This window comes from Etheostoma cragini, chromosome 1 (assembly GCF_013103735.1).
Source record: "Etheostoma cragini isolate CJK2018 chromosome 1, CSU_Ecrag_1.0, whole genome shotgun sequence".
In the NCBI taxonomy this organism is placed as follows: Eukaryota; Metazoa; Chordata; class Actinopteri; order Perciformes; family Percidae; genus Etheostoma; species Etheostoma cragini.
Window position 1 is genome coordinate 13,443,107 of NC_048407.1, and position 16,622 is coordinate 13,459,728.

Here is a 16,622-nt window from a genome sequence, read left to right on the forward strand (position 1 = left end):
AACGACAAATGCACATACACACGTTGACACACATACCGCCCCCCCCCCCTCCCCTTAGTGAGCTAGGCTGGCGGGCGGTGACCTTCTCCTGCTCGGAGGGTTCCCTGGCTGTTTGATCAATTATCCCTCTCCCATTGTTTACCAGGAAGCTGGAGTAGAGAGGAGAGGAGAGAAGGCTCAAAATGGCCACTGTCAGGTGGAGGGATCCATTTCCCTGCCAGCGTGGGGGTGGGGGTTAGGGAGAGAGGGGGAGAGACAGAGAGACCAGAGCTGTGAAGCATGCTTAGAGGGAAGGGAGGAGCGTCTCTCCTCGGCAGCTGGGATGATATGACATTATACTGAAGGTACAGCTCGGAAACATTTGTGATTCTGATAGTCATCTGTTCAAAGGTGGTTTTAAAAGCCCGGAACTTTGGACAGTCAAACTTAAGTTGTCTATATATTTAAATCTTAAAAGATCTTTTTTTCCTTGCTCTCAAGTCGATCTTGTATTAATTTCTGAAATGTAATGTCATGTCCGCGTTATGCTGCATACACATGCATGTTATGCATAATGCCACAGTACTGCAGGTACACATCCTATTTTTAGAGTGGAGAAGTGAGGGGGGGGGTACATACTCTAAAGGTCAGGTGGCAGAGAGAAAAAAACGAGTGGGAACAAATGATGCACTAAGCGAATGACACTCCGAGGTCCTGCTTTAATATGTATGTATCGCAGGTTGATGGCTGATTTCATTAGCGCCTCTCATTGTTATGCATAGATTGTCTTCCTGCAGCAAAATGAATATTGTATTCATATGCGTGCGTGCATGCACGCACACACACACACACACACACACACACACACACACACACACACAGCCATTCACCCTCATACACACATACAACAAACAGTGTTTTCCAGTGAATACTGTATGTTTGGATCTTGCAGAGGGCTCAAAGAAAAGGTGGATGTTTCCACAGGCTGTTATCTGTGTCGGCTATAATTAAAACAATGTACAACGTTGTTTTTTGGCGCTGCTGTGAACAATTCCTGCCAGGTAGTTGGTGTGATTATTTAAGGGACCGTTTTGATATCAGAGTATATTATTTTCAAAGCGGCAAAGAGACGCTTTGATTCAATGACCCGAGCGGACTAAGTCATGTTGTGTCCGAGGTTTCAGATTATGTCACTTTAATTTACCTAACTCTGTGTTTGTGTGTGTGTGTGTGTGTGTGTGTGTGTGTGTGTTAGAGAGAGAGAGAGAGAGAGGGAAAGAGCAAGAGACAGAAGAACACTTTGAGTGCATACCAGTAAACATGTTTATGTGACTAATACGACGATATGCTCATCCCTGCTCACACAGAATACATATGGTGAGTGCATGAAAATGCCTGACTGCCTTTATCTAATCCTCCTAGATGACTGTGTTTCAGCAGGAATTCCACTCCTTAGTGGGACAGGAGCAAATGTTCTGTGCAAGATATTAATAGCTATTGTGGGCGGAAAAAAAGAGCTTGTGCATTTTTCCATATGTTTTGTAAGGAAACAGTCCAGATGGATTATCTCTTGGTCTGGAGCTTTCTCTTGCCTCAACCAGCTCAAGTCCAAGGGGTGCTGTACTTGCCAGAGACACACACATACACCAATACTCGCTCACACTCCTCCCGTCTGAAGTACAACAGACTATTACTGATTAACATGTCTAAACTCAGACAGTTCAGAAAGCCACTCTAATTCCTTCTTCATCTTGCTCTCAGATAAATCATTGATGACGAGACATGTCGTTCTTCCTAACATACTTCACGTTCCTCACAGTCACAGAGATATGTTTGTCGCCTTTCTATTTGTTGCCTGAGAAACCCTGTTGGCTTGTCGTCTCACATTTCACACTTGGTTTCATCCCCTTAACCCCTAATGCTCAGCCCGGATGGGCTGCCTGACCTCTTGAGTCATGGATGTTAGACTCATCGACATCAAGGGCCATAGTTGGGCTTTGTTTTGCTTAGTGATTGTATGTGTGGATGGGAGCAAACCTTCTTGGAACAAAGATAATAATAAAAACAAATTCATTAATGCTGTTTCTCAACACATTTGTCATGTTCAAAGCTATTTGTTTGTTGCTTTTTGATTTATTCTTTGGATTTGGACTTCTCTGACAACATCGTTTTAAGACCTATACATACATTCACACTTGGCATGTGCTTTTAATGTGGAAAGACAATGCAAAACACCCACATTCACTCCTTTCCTGAGTTGGCACACGCACACATGTTCACACATAGAACCATTATGTGGTGTGACAGGACGTCACATACTTAGAGTTTCACGGCAGGCTGGCATTCCAGGACAGCAAAGAAGAGATAATGTCAGTGCGCTGCTGGTTAACTCACCGTTCTATCCCGTTTCTGGTCAGAAAGCGTGAAGGGTGTCTGTTTATGACACACACAAACACACAAACACACACACACACACACACACACACACACACACTCACACTCACACACACACACAGACACATCTATGTGGGGACGCATCATTGACATATTGCATTCTCTAGCCCTTTTACCCCTAACCTTAAGCATCAAAACTAAATGCCTAACCTTAACCCTTCCCCTCACCCTAACCAAAACCTAATTATTACCCTAATCTTATAAACCGAATTCTAACCCTCAAACAGCCATTTAAAGTTGTGGGGTCCAGTATTTTGGCCCCACAAAGCTGTCAGGACCCCACAAGTATGCTAAACTCCTGGTTGTTGGACCTCAAGAATATAGTTAAACAAGAACACACACACACACGTACACAGACAGAGTGTGGAAGTGTGTCAGTGGACTGGATATAGGGTGATGTGCGTTTGAATTATGCTTTTAGAGGTCACAGTCCCATGTAATAATTGCTTTTCTTTTGGTGCAACCCAACTACTCAAAGGAAAGGCTTTGTGAGTGTGCTGATTCTTTGAAACCCAGTGGTGCTATATTTAAATTAAGAAATCATGAAATTCACCTAGTCAGCAGCGGGGGAAAAAAAGAGCTTCCTCTCCAAACCGCCCACACTGCTTTCAGCCTTGTTGTGACTTGTTTGTCTGTCGTTGGAGGATTTCAGCTTCTTCCAGAACAATTGCATTTAAAAACCCACAGCTCCAAAGGATGGGAGCTAGTTACACAGTAACAGAACAGAGCTCAAAAACACAAACATACAAGTGGAGCCTGTGAGAGGGAAACTGGGAAATACTCCCTCTCCCACCACAATGTAGCCTCTCTCTGTATGCATGTCAGGTGCATGCAGGCTATTGTTACTTTCATCACTGGTGTGTGTTGTCATGTGCAGCTGTTGGCTTTCCAGTTAGTGTACTGTGTAGTGAGTTAGTGGAGTTACGGCAGTGTGGAGCTTCTCTTTACTCAGAGCTTCTCTCTGATTTATTTCTAACATCTGTTTTTGGCAGGTGTGTGGAACCACAAGGTCCTCTCTCTGAGCCTCTGATGTAGCTATGATTGCTGGCAGTGTGTGTCTCTGTGTGTGTTTGTGTGTGTGTGCGTGTGTGTGTGTCCATGTGCATTTGTGCAAAACAACAGAGAGGGCCTTCCTCCACCCCCTCCTTGGGATGAGTCATATTTGAGCCCTGTGTAATCCAAGCCCGTGTTTCATGTGTGTGAACAGACAGACCCTGAGCAGTGGTCTTGGTCCTGACTCCCTCTGGGGCAGTGAGTGGGTGAGACACAGCTATCAACAACAGGCCCAGGCAGCTTCGGTTTCAGCCTCAACACACAGGGAATCTGCTCGTAGTGACATAGGTGCAATTACATACACAAAACACAACCATACACTCAGGTCAAGCCAGAGCTATTAGTTTTTTTCCCTCCTTAGCTCCATCTTAAATAATATCAGGAACAAAAGGGGACTTTGTGATTGGTTCAACTATAAGGAAGTGTGGGGCAGTGCATACAGTTTTGCACGAAAAGATGGTGTGACGCTCAGTTTGACACTATGTGTGTCTGTGTGTGTGTGTGTGTGTGTTTGTGTGTGTGTGTGTGTGCGTGTGTGTGCGTGTATTTAAGTTCACGTGTGTATCCACCTGTGGGAGTGTGATTGCAGTGAATGTCAAGCCTGGGCTTGACACAGTCAACATTAGGGGTCAAATATTTTGACTTTTTATATAAAATCACACAGGAAGTGTGGTGACACAGGATATAGGGTCACAGGGAAAAAAGGAGCTCTATTTTGTGGATATTCTGCACAGCATTCCCAAGCACCGCATCACTGGCGTGACAAAACTCTTTTAAAAGCACAGCTGGACTTGTAGAAAGGTTTTCTCGTTTGCCCCCAGGGGGGAGAAGAAGTGACCTGGATAGAAGGCAGGAAGGTGATACTGGCAAAATGGTAGAGTGAAGCTGTTTCCCACTATGACGCTCATTTGTCATCTTTTTATTCAGCATGTAAGGGCAAAAGAATAAAAACTTTTTTTCTCAACTATGTAAAATATTTAGTGAAAAAAACCCAAGCAGATATATTCTGTATGTGTTGCCATATATACCCTGCCCTGATTTTGTCAAATGACAATGATGAAAAGGTAGGCAGGGGCACAGAAACACAAGGATTGGACAATGATATTTTCACACTGCGGACATCATTCACTGATTCTTTTGGGAGCACTTGTTTTTCAGAGCTACTTTGAATCGGATGTCACAATAACAGAGCAGCAAGAAAGAGAGAGAGAAGAAAAAACTGGGTGAAAGTAACATTATGCGTGCCTCGAGGCAAACTGTGGTGACCACCATGTTTTAATCTCAGCTCACTGAAATGTGAATTTCCTTGAATTGATGTCATTTTAAGCCTACTCAGAGATTCTTTACAGACACAGTTGTCATGTATTGGTATCATACAGCTAGGTTTTGTAGCACTTCAATTTTTACAGTTAGTTTTGTTCATATGGCACAAAAAGACACAATTCAACACACTTACTACACTTACCTTTCTGGCACTATTGAAGCTACTTTTAAGAAGTGCATGGATCAGGAGAGCTCATAGTTAAACTGATTACTATGGGCTGTTTATCGTTCCTGGTGCATGCCGAAATTGGCATGTTGCGTTAACTTATTACCTAGACATTTGGAAACAAATAAATGTGGATTTGCACTAGTTACATGCACGCTGCCAGCTGTGAGCTATTTGGCAAGTTATGCAACAATTGCAACATATTTCCTTTCCCTGTCATGAAAACAGAAAGCACTTATCTTTTAGCAACAGATTGTACAGTTACCCAGTTGCATATGGGAAAAAATATGTTGCTTTTGGGGTGGCCAAAGTATCATGTCTGGTTAAATTCTGACCGGGGACCTTTTATTATATGTTGTTAGTTTTGTAGTCTTGTATATCCAGACAAGGCAGCTTGTATCCTGTGATTATAGACCACTTTAATTATTGGGGGCAGCAAACATCATTATAAGGCTTCATATTGCTGTCAGTAAGCATCTCAGTGCATAACAAGGACATTCGATTGGAGAGGTCTTTTGGATTCAAACCAAACCCAAAGGCATACAAGCAGCTAGTTGCCGGTTTTTGACATGTGGTTGTATTGCACAATTTACACAAAAGTATTTTTAGTCAGTACTCCTGTCTCTAACAAGTCTCAGTACTCCCATGTTTTTCTTCTTCTCCAAATCACTGCTCCATGCTTTATATTGAATAAATTCAATGTACATACAAGATAAGATATTCAAATGTTCTTGTAGCCATATATGTTTGCATTCCCTAATACGCCAACCATAAATCATCTCCGTGTTGTCTGATCCACAATTTCTTTAAGACTTTCACAATGCAATATTCAATAACTGAAATACAGTTTAATATCCAAATCAATTAATAAAGATATCTTCTACGAAAATTAATGTAATCATGAAATCACACATCAAATATTATTGAAAGACAATATCCTGTAATTGCAGCAAATGTATAATCTTAACACATCATAGAAGTAACCTACACAGAAACATAAAAGTGGCACATTCTTCCATAAATACTATTATTGGGTGTTATATGTTATATATTACTATATATATGTTATTCAAAATCTAAGCTTTCAGCTTTATCTTTAGGTCAGTAGGTTGTGACTTCACTAACTCACAAACAACAGTTAATCACAAAGGGACAATGGTCAGGCTGTAAGGCCATTTTGGTCAATTTTAAAATGTGCAGCTCAATGTTGACTTAATGAAAACATTACAGTCCCTTACCCAACAAATCAACATGTAGATGCTTGCCAGATCTGCTGTGGTGTCTGAAGAGGGGAAGAACAAGTTAATGTATGCAATTGTTTTGTCAAAAAAAAGAGACAAGGAGTGTTGTCATACGAGTTCAGAGTCGGGGAGTACCACAGACGTGTACTCGCAAGTTTCAAATAAGTGATGGAATTGTTGAAGATTTACCCTTGACACTGTCTTCCTCCCCTACTTTCTGTCTGGAGCGCTAGAGTGGGAGTGAATGCTGGCTTTATTTGTCTGGAATTATCTGCTCAGTTCATCAGTAAAGGTTGGGCAGATTTACTAACTGTCACAGTTAGTTTACAGAGACTCAGCTGTGATATTTAATTATAAAACCTGAGCAAATTCATTTTTTCTCCTCTGTGCTTTGGCTGCATCCTGTGATTCCTGTGTAATATGGATGTAAATGAGTGTCTGATATTGCAGCTTAGTTTGTGTCTGCTGTTGTATGTTTGTCCATGTATGTGTTAACGTGTGTCTGTGTCTGTCTGAGTGTATGTGTGTCTGTCTGAGTGTGTGTGTGTGTAAGTGAGTGTGTGTGTGTGTGTATGTGTGTTTGCGCGCGTGCATGCATGCGTATGTGTGGTTGTAATTTTTGTAATGTAGTACACAAATGTCCCAAGGGGTTTTCCCCCCTTTCTCATTACAAATGCTAATGTCACATTAATGAAATCGGCTTAGTTTGAGGTTTATAGCGTAGCCTACACTGAGAGATTTGGCCTTGACACTTCCCACATATTTCAAGTTGAATCACATTTTTTCCTGTGGGCATACCATTCTGGGTTACTCTAAAATCTACTAGCCCTGAGTGAAACTTTGGGGAAAGTTTAGAGCATGGGTGCCAAGCTTTGTCATCGTTGTTAATTGGCCACAGGCCGCCTGCTGTCTAGCTTCTGAACACGATTGTTAGCTTAGCAACAGCAGTAATGGCTTTGATGAGGGGCTGGCTAATCTAAACATTGTGGTAATGTGCTAGCAGAGGTTTGTAGAGTCACTCGCTGTTAATCATTGCTCAACAGAGAGCTCGTCAAGCACAACAACATGCCAAAGAGTTAATCATGGTGATAGATCCTTGTTTTTATGCAGAGGGCATATTTAACAGCTGGGTTTCTAATCATAAGGCCCGTAAGCACGTACAGAAATATCAGCCATGATTCCAAGGTTTACTATAAATAAAGATGATTTTACCATCTCACATAAAGTGTAGGGGCATTTACGAGTTTATCTGGGTTTTAAATCCTCAACATCTCACACTAGGATTAGGCTATGGGTAGGGTAAGGGCTAAGGTTAGGATTAGGTCGAAGGTCGCAGCGCTGCCTGGAAGGAGACGTTAGGTGCTTAGAACACCATTCAGCCATTTACGACTAGAACACATTCTTTCAGAAAAACCTGCAATTGAAAGATGAACTCAGTGATCTGTATTTCTTCCTGCTTTTTCTGGCGTCTATACCCTTTAGCCGTCAATCTTAGTCATTTTTCTCACTTGAGTGGGATGGGTAGCGTTTTGTAACCTTGGCTGTTTTACTTCTGGCCTCAGTCTTTTTTTTTTTTTAAATACTGAGGACATTTAAAGCTTTTAAAACACAGAGTCAGAAGGAGAGATTGTTCTTTGTAATTAAAAGCCAATTTTGTAAAATTGATTAGATTATGCTAATCAAGGGAGATAATATCTTTAAAGCCGTGTGAGGAAGGGAGATAGAGGGAGTGTGACTAGTGGAAAGGAGTGACAGTCCAGCCGCCATTACAAGCTGCTGATTTCTGCAGAGTGCTTCATAAAATGTCAGAGCGCTTCTCCCTGAGCAAGACACTGAAAAATGGCAGCGCTGTGATGTGCTGGCACCTCACCTGCTGTGTGTGTGTGTGTGTGTGTGTGTGTGTGTGTGTGTGTGTGTGTGTGTGAGAGAGAGAGAGAGAGAGAAGAGACAGAGCAAGAGGACGAGTATCAGTGTGTGTGTGTGTGTACGTGTGTGTGTACGTGTGTGTGTATATGTTTTTACATCTGTGTGTGTGTGTGTGTGTGTGTGTGTGTGTCCGTGCTGGCCTCCCTCCCATGTTGCGGTGAAGCAGAACAGAGTGGCTGACTGCCCGCTGCTTTGCCTCCCTCTCTGTCAATACAACACTATTCTCTTCCAGCCAGTCATTTCACATGTTTCGCATTAAGAAAAGCACCCTTTTGAACAGAGGAATACAAGTGATTGACGTATTGAGTATAATGCAAGTGGATTTTTTTTCATCAGAGCTTATGTTGCCAGATTGTTATTTTGAAACTACCCAATAGCATTTAAGACATTCATCTGAATTCCGATATTGGAACACTGCATTGTGTGTAATTGTAAATACCTAACATGTTCTCTGTTTACTGCCTCATGTTAAGTGCTTCATGCTTAATGTTTACCTTCATCTGCCATTTAGCATGTGTCTGTTTGTGTTGAACGGAATGCCAGGGTCCTTTTAATGAGCCTATTACATTCAGGTGTTTTGAATGTTGATTTTAACCAAAGCAGGAAAGGATAAAAAGCAGAGTGAGAGACGACAGACTAGGCGGGAGAAAAGGTGTGAAGGTATTATTTATTCTTACCGAAGAAATCATAAACGCAGCACCAAGCCAAATAAGTGAGCAGCCTTTTCATTTAACAAACTTAACAGATAAATGAGTCAGTGTACAGCAAGTTGATGGAACCAGGGAACTGATAGTGATCATAAGTCAGCATTTTGTAAGTGTTAACACTTCTGAAAAGGGCAAATATAACATAACCTGAAGTACTTCCAGTTTTTTATTACAGGGTTTGCTTTAAGCTTAGTTAATGCAAAAAAAGGAATAGCAACAGTGTGCATTAGGGAGTTGTTTTACTACGATTTACTATTAGAAATCAAGGTCTTTTGACCTCATCTCACTAACATAAGCACTCAGATATTCAGTTTACTTAATTATTGTTTTTGATATTTTGCTCACTTCAAAGATTAATTGGTAATCAAAATAAATGTGAAGATATTTCTTTTGATATATGTGAAGCTGCTGTTGTGGGTCATTTTTCAAACAAGGCATTGGTACTATTTCCACCGAGAGAGTTTTTAGGTAAGCTGTGTTCTGTAAGGTGGCCATAATAGTGAATTAAAGGGAATTATCACAAAGTATGTTACATCGCAGAGGATAAATCTGTAAACATTTTAGGGATTCCTTTTTTTCTCCACAGTTTGGCCAACAAGTATGGCTACTGAATCTGTGTGGCAGAGAGGAGCTGTACAAATTAGGGTCTGTGACTGTTTATGTACTACTCATTCTTTTCTGTCCAACACCACATTATATGTGTCAGGAACAGCATCAAACCAGGCTCTTGTAACTGGTAGTCACGAATAAGCTATTTCTGCCATCACACCACTTATCGGAATTCTGTCACATTTGCACAGTGATATCAGTTATCCTGCAAGTAAAGTTTCAGTTGAACAGAACAGACTCTAAATGGTTTCTTCCCATGGAAATGGACAGAGGGGGCTCCAGCGGTTGCTCAAGCAAGGCTGGTTGTCTCTGGCTATTCCATTGTTCTGTCACTGTCAGTTTGTTTTGCCATTTGACATGCATGTCATTTGCATTATGCATATCTGGAGTACTGCACTCATTCTCGCTGCCCTCCCTCTCTCTCTCTCTCTCTCTCTCTCTCTCTCTCTCTCTCTATTCAATTCAATTCTGTTCAAATTGTTTTATTGGCATGAATGTCAGAAATATCAAAATTGCCAAAGCATCAAGGATAATAATGTGAGAAGAAATTCATACCTACAATTCATTTGAGTAAACTAAAATACATACATTTAAGATAAAAAAATAAAAATAAAATAAAAACAGGATATCAACAACAGTATCAATAAACCAATATACTGGATCTCTCTCCCTCTCTCTCTCTCCCCTTACTTGATACTCCCCGATAACTGATGCTATTTCTTGTTGTGCCATTTTATGTATTTTTGAATTTCCTGCATTTATTTAAATATGTGTGATTCACAGACTGTGGGATATCTTATTTAGGTTTACTCAGGAAATCAAACTAAACAATTGTAATCCATGGTTTGCATTAGAGCTTCTGTGTGCTGTTATATGCTGCATATGCTGAATGCATTAATACCTCAAATGAGCTCAAAGGCACATTATTTAAATAAGTAAGATAGTACATCATTTAAAATATTTATTCATGTAACAAGAAAACTACATTTTTTTGTTTAAATTGTACTAATTTCAGGAATCTTATGATAAAATACATTTTAACAAGTCATTCCAAAATGTTGATACCTTTGGATATTTGGATGTATGGTTACAGCAGCTTCATGTAAGCAAGATTTACAGTAAAAACACATGATTGTCACATGACAGTGATTTCATCAACCTTACTAGAAATGTTTTTTCTCTCGACTCCAAACACAAAAGTACCGTGTTAGTGTTACAGCACTTACAGTATTTAGTGCTAGTCATCTGGGCAATGCCGTTGTAAATAAATGACATAATTAAAAATGCATTTTGACTTGATTTAATACTACTAACATTTTGAAAACGTCTGCAAATGTCTAACTGGAGAATTTCAGTTGTTGTATTTAATATGTGGGATGTAGTTTATAAAGTGAGGTATGCACAGTATCTGCGCTCAATTTTAAAGGCCTCAGGCTAATTTTTTTTTGCAAAATCATCAGTTTGGCTTATTTGCATTATGCTACATACAATGAAGCTCCGTTGAGAAAATTGGAGCAAATGTAAAATACTACAGTCTGTAATCTAAATGCTAATTAACCTTAACAGGCATTGGCTTATTACTCACCGTGCCTTCAATGCCTAAGTGAGTGTGTGTACATGTGCATGAATGTATGTGTTATTCTCTGAAGCATCAAGATGGTGTTATTGTGTGCTTCCAAACGGCTCCAAAGTCATTATGGACTCTTGACACATGCAGCCAGTAGTGAGCAGATCTGGGGAAAAAAAAACGCAATGAGCGGTGAGACTGGCAGATGAGTGTGAGTGGCTAGCAGAGGGAGAAGGGCAGATTCATCAGGGATGATTGCCTGATATACACTTCTGGTTTTTTGATGTGAAGACCCTGCTAGGTTACCATGGGGAGAATAATTAGCTCTGGCTGGATGCAGATGCGAATGAGCATAAGAAATGGGAATTTTTCTTACTGAGCTTACTTTATGATACTTAGAATGGTGCATATGGGTGTGCTTGTGTGCACACAGATGCGCATAGCCTTCACACACATACTCTTTAACAACCACATGCACACGGACACACACTCAATTCCAGCTCATTCTCCTCTATTTATGGCCAGGAAATGGGAGTAGTGCTATGTCTGGTTGAGCTGAGTAACACTATTCTGTCACACATAGGTTTGACATCAAACACAAGTGACAAGCCTATCCTATTCCTCTCCGACGAGTCATCACCATGTCCCAAAATCACATTATTGTCACTGGGAACCTAGCAAAGACGGATGGTGAGCAGGGGAGTTGATTCCAGCCTTTGGCATCTAAGGTATGCTTGAAAAGGCAAATAAAGCTATTTGGTAGGAGCTGGTTTCTTGTCATTTCAAAAATATACAGACTATGTGTGTAGCGTGCCATCTCGTTTTATTTTTTATCTAAAGCCCTTTATAGTCACATGGATACGCATGTGTGTGTTTATACGACAGGGCCTAGGGAATACCGAAGCTGGAAACTCTTCAATGCTAATGCCACATTCTACCATTTGCGATACACAGGACCATATCATTAGCTTTTTGCCCTGGCAGGCGGTAAGCAGCTGTAGTGTGTGGTAAGCTCCAGTGTTACATGGAGGCAGGCAGGCAGTGGTGTGGCTGTAATAAGACCTGTGGCCAGCACCACTGCCAAGGCTAGCAGAGGCGGGGTGAGAGATGGTGCCCATCCCCTACATGCCCTGCTCTGCCATCTGTCACTGGGCAGGAGCAGAGCGGAGGGAGGGGTCTGAGTCACTCTAGTTGTTGTCACCTAGACAGGCCACACTGGGGCATGCTGTCTCTTTGTACTCCTTTCAGGCCTCGGCTCAATTCACATTGTCGGTTTACTAGGCACTTACGCAGTTCTGCAAATATCCTATTTAATATCACGACTCAGTAATTCATTATAGATTTTGCATTTCATGAATTGATATTGAGTTAGTCTAAGGCTTTTTTCCAAAGTGTCATGAAGTGATACAGTGACATAACACCCTTAAATAGAGCTTGAGTGATTAGACTAGTAATTTCCAATTCAAAGTACCAAACATTCCCTGGTGCCATCCTCTCAATTGTGAGGTTTTGCTGTTGATCTTTGTCTTATGTGATAATAAACTGAATGTCTTTGGGGTTTGGACTGTTGTTTACACAACATAAGCAATTTGACAATATCACCTTGGGTTTTACCAAATTATGATAGCAAGTTTGGATGAAGTTTGGTCATTTTATAGACCAAATGATCAACTAACAGGAATAAAACACAACAAGGTGTGGTATGATACCACACAGTTCACACTGTCTCTTTAAATGTTCTCTGAGTTGACGTTTGACTCTGGACAAAGGTTGTTACTTAATTTTTGCAAAGACGCCTGGTTATGTCATTTCCTGGCTGACTGTGTGTGTGTGTGTGTGTGTGTGTGTGTGTGTGTGTGTGTGTGTGTGTGTGTGTGTGTGTGTGTGTGTGTGTGTGTGTGTGTGTGTGTGTGTGTGTGTGTGTGTGTCTGTGTGTCTGTGTGTCCGCGTGTCCGCGCGCGGTTGCAAGCAGGGGGGAGGGATGAAGGGAGGAGAAAAAGGGGTCAAGCAAGCTTGTGCGTGCACTCTTCTGTAAGCAAGATGATCTCGCTCAGTTAGTGTTCATTGCCAACAAGCATGCAAAGTACAAACATCCACATCCATATGCACATGTCGTGTCGACAAAAACACACACCGGCACGAACATATGCAAACACAAAGATGGGAAATTCAAGTAGTGTGAGGAAGAGCTACACAAGGTCAGAAATAAAAGATGTTCTTGCTGGTTCAGAGTCAGTGTCACTGCACTCACTTTCACCAACACCTGTAACAGAAACTCCCTTTGTGTGTGTGTGTGTGTGTGTGTGTGTGTGTGTGTGTGTGCAGTGCCTTTTGTTATAAGTGAGTTATAAGAAGTGAGGACCTTCTGTATACTAGACACGTATAATCAGTTCTCAGAAGAAACCTAATTATTTACTGGAATTGGTAATATAAAAACATGTCAATAGTAAATAGTTTGTTCGGCGCAAAGTGTAAATAAAAGAAGCTGTGACTCCCATACACTGATTAAACAAGAAGTGCTAATGGTGGATTACTCATTCCAGTCATGATTCTGATCCCCTTCTTCACCAGCAACCTTCCTCATGACACACTAGCTATGTGGACATTTGTCTTGTTAGCTGCTCAGAGCAGGACACTACTAAATAGAGGTCTGTGTTTGACACAGTAACAGATCACAATAAAAGACGGTGAATGTTGCGGAAGCAGCAGCAATGATAAAGTCTTTGTCGGCAAGGAGAAAAAAGAAAGAGAGCTGGGAGCCACTGTGTGTCTTTGAATGGGGTCAGGGCATCATGGGGAATAATGCATTTCCCTTCTCTTGCGCCAGGCGCTCCTTCCATTACGGCTGGAGAAGAGACATTGTGTCCACACTCTGATTACCACTGATCCATGCTGATGACTCTGTTGGCGGATTATCTCAGTTAGTATCAGCCATCTGTTACTGTGTGTACGCGTGTGTTTTGTGTGTGTGTGTGTGTGTGTTGAAGGGGCGAGAAGGAAAGGGGCAGGAGTGAGACACACAGGGGGCTGAATAGTTTGAGGCTGTGACACACACATAAGCACACACACACAAACACACACACACACTTGTATCGGCACATGCGTTGGCAGTCTTTTGTAAAACCGCTGCACGCGTATCCAAGCCCCGCCACACACACGCAACACAGACACACAACACCACACAACATATGCATGATGTAAGGCCCCATACCAAGCAGCACAGGCCATTACAGCACCACCAAATGTACACACTCGATCTCTCCTTAACACAATGTTGTCCTCCTTTCAGATGATACTGACATGTAAAGGCTCCCATATGAAGGCCACATGCAAACATAAAACAGCAGAGCTGTTTATAGCTACACTATCTCCTGAAGGGCCGTTGTATCCAGCCACTGTTAGATGCATGTGTTGACAGCTGGGCGCTGTGTTGTATTTGTGGACGTGACTCTGAATCCGGTGCTGGAACACATCTTATAAATCATAGTTCAGCCATTAGCATAAATTCTCCCTCTCCTTGCATCTGCGAGACCTGCTGTTTCTGGTTGCACTGCTCTGCGTTGATTGGTTGGTGTTGTTCACGTCAAATTGATTTAGCCGTTCACAGAGATTATAACGCTTGCCTTATACCGCCACTGTAGTGTGCCGTTAATTACCTATAAAATCAAGCTAATTCTGATGCTAAATCCATTTTAATTTCTCATAATTAAGTCGGGATTGGATCCTTAAATACCTTGGCGCTCCATTATTGTTGCAATCATTGTTCTGGCTGTGCATTTGGTTGTACAGTGCTAGGCTCAATCTTATTATTGTGATTAGATTTAATTGCACTAAGTGATCAGTTTGTTGTTGTCAGAGGAAGATGGACTTGCCCCCCCCCCCTGTCCTTTTTCTCTCCATCCCTCATCCCAGAAAGAGGCCCTTTGAGAGAGTGTGAGAGATGAGAGGAGATGAGGGGGAGGGTAGCTCTGCTTTACACCTCTGCAAAGGAGGGATTGGTTTTTTTGTTGTTTGTTAGGGGGGAAATCAATTCTGTTCACATCATCACGTTTTGACAAGGCGAGACATTAAGTGCAGATATTGAGAAACGACAGGAATGGTTTACAGCCCGTCCTTCATCTTCCACACTCTTTTTGATTCTTCTGTCTTTTTATCCATAACAAAATCAGAGAGTATCGTCTTGCTTATCCTTTTTCGCCCTCAATCTTTCTGTTTTTTTCCTTCCCTGTGAAAAAGCAGGGAATGATCCGCTTCACTTACCAGCTGACACCACATAAGCTTACTAGTCCTCCGAGAAACAAGCCTTTTGTTTTCATGTGCATTATGATAATTATGAAGGGCCACAGCTTCTCTCACACTTTTAATGATACTTACATTAATTGTCAATATGAACTCTCTTTTTTCAAATCTTGGTAAAGAACCTTTTTCGCGTCATTTTCACCATAACCTGGCATTTAAAGGGTGACAGCCTAAGCGAAGGAGCACAGAGTGTGACAGCCATTCGTGCAGTAAAATGTGGCAGAGGAGTAGCAGTTGTTTTGGTTAAGATTACAATGAAACACTTCATCTTTGCTCAGCCAGAAATGTGTTTTGTAAGTAATATGTAATGTTCATTTTTTTTGCCATTCAGGCTGATAATGTGCCTCTTTAACCCACATCCTGTCACCTCACGCGAGAGGCCACTAGTAGGACCTTTGACCTTGCTCATAGTCACACAACCACCATCTTTTCACTGCAGCAACGGCAGTCATGGCTGCCCAAGTCCGATGGCACACCAGCCTCCTCCCCGTGGACTGCAGCAGGTTTTCTTGTCATCCGCGCCTCTTGCTCTCCCTCTCTCCCTCTCCCACTCTCCCTCTCTCTTGTCAGTGTTGCTCCTGGCGAAAGGCTGATACTTGATATTCAGAGGATAGCAGCTTTTGTCTCAGAGATTTAATCAGTGGCTCTGCTCCCACTGCAGAGGAGAGAGGGAGGGAGGGTGACGGAGGGGTGGCAGGAGAGAGGAAAGGAAAGAGAGATGGAGGCAGAGACTGTTTATGTGTAATGACACAATAACAAAGCCTGCCTGTAAAACACAATCTGCAAACTGTGCTTTTGAAGGGGATTTTCAGTCCTGGATTAGTGTCAGGCAGAGGGATATGGAAAAAGAGAAGAGAGAAAAAGAGTCAGGTTGATGTGATAGACAGGGGAGGTGATTTTGTGTGTCTGCAGCGGGGGTTGAATGTGGAAGTCTGCGTTCACCCGTGTGTGTGTGTGTGTGCAAATTCATGTGTTTTGAAAGTGTTTTGTATGTGTTTGGCTGCACAAGTTAGCAGCTGTGTGGGCACAGCAAAATGGTGCTCTCAGTTGTAAGCAAAGGGGATTAAAGTTGAATAATGCAAGGAAAATATTTTGATGCAAAATGGCTAATGTTTCTTGTGAGGGTTTATGTTGTTGGTTGGTTAATGGCTGGCATGGTGACTCTGTGAGACTGATAATGGAAAGCTGTGCTAGTTAATGCACCCATCATCTAAAAGCCTCTCCATTTAGTTCTAGTTGAAACTGAAAGGACTCAGGGAGCAATGTTGTCTTTAAAGGCCTCAAAGAGCTCTTATATT

General features: G+C 41.8%; 1 protein-coding gene across 12 annotated transcripts in view; it reads left to right on the forward strand.

The window, feature by feature from the left end:
• Positions 1-16,622, forward strand: part of baz2ba (bromodomain adjacent to zinc finger domain, 2Ba) — a 64,929-nt gene that overhangs the window by 18,148 nt on the left and 30,159 nt on the right. The window lies entirely within an intron of this gene.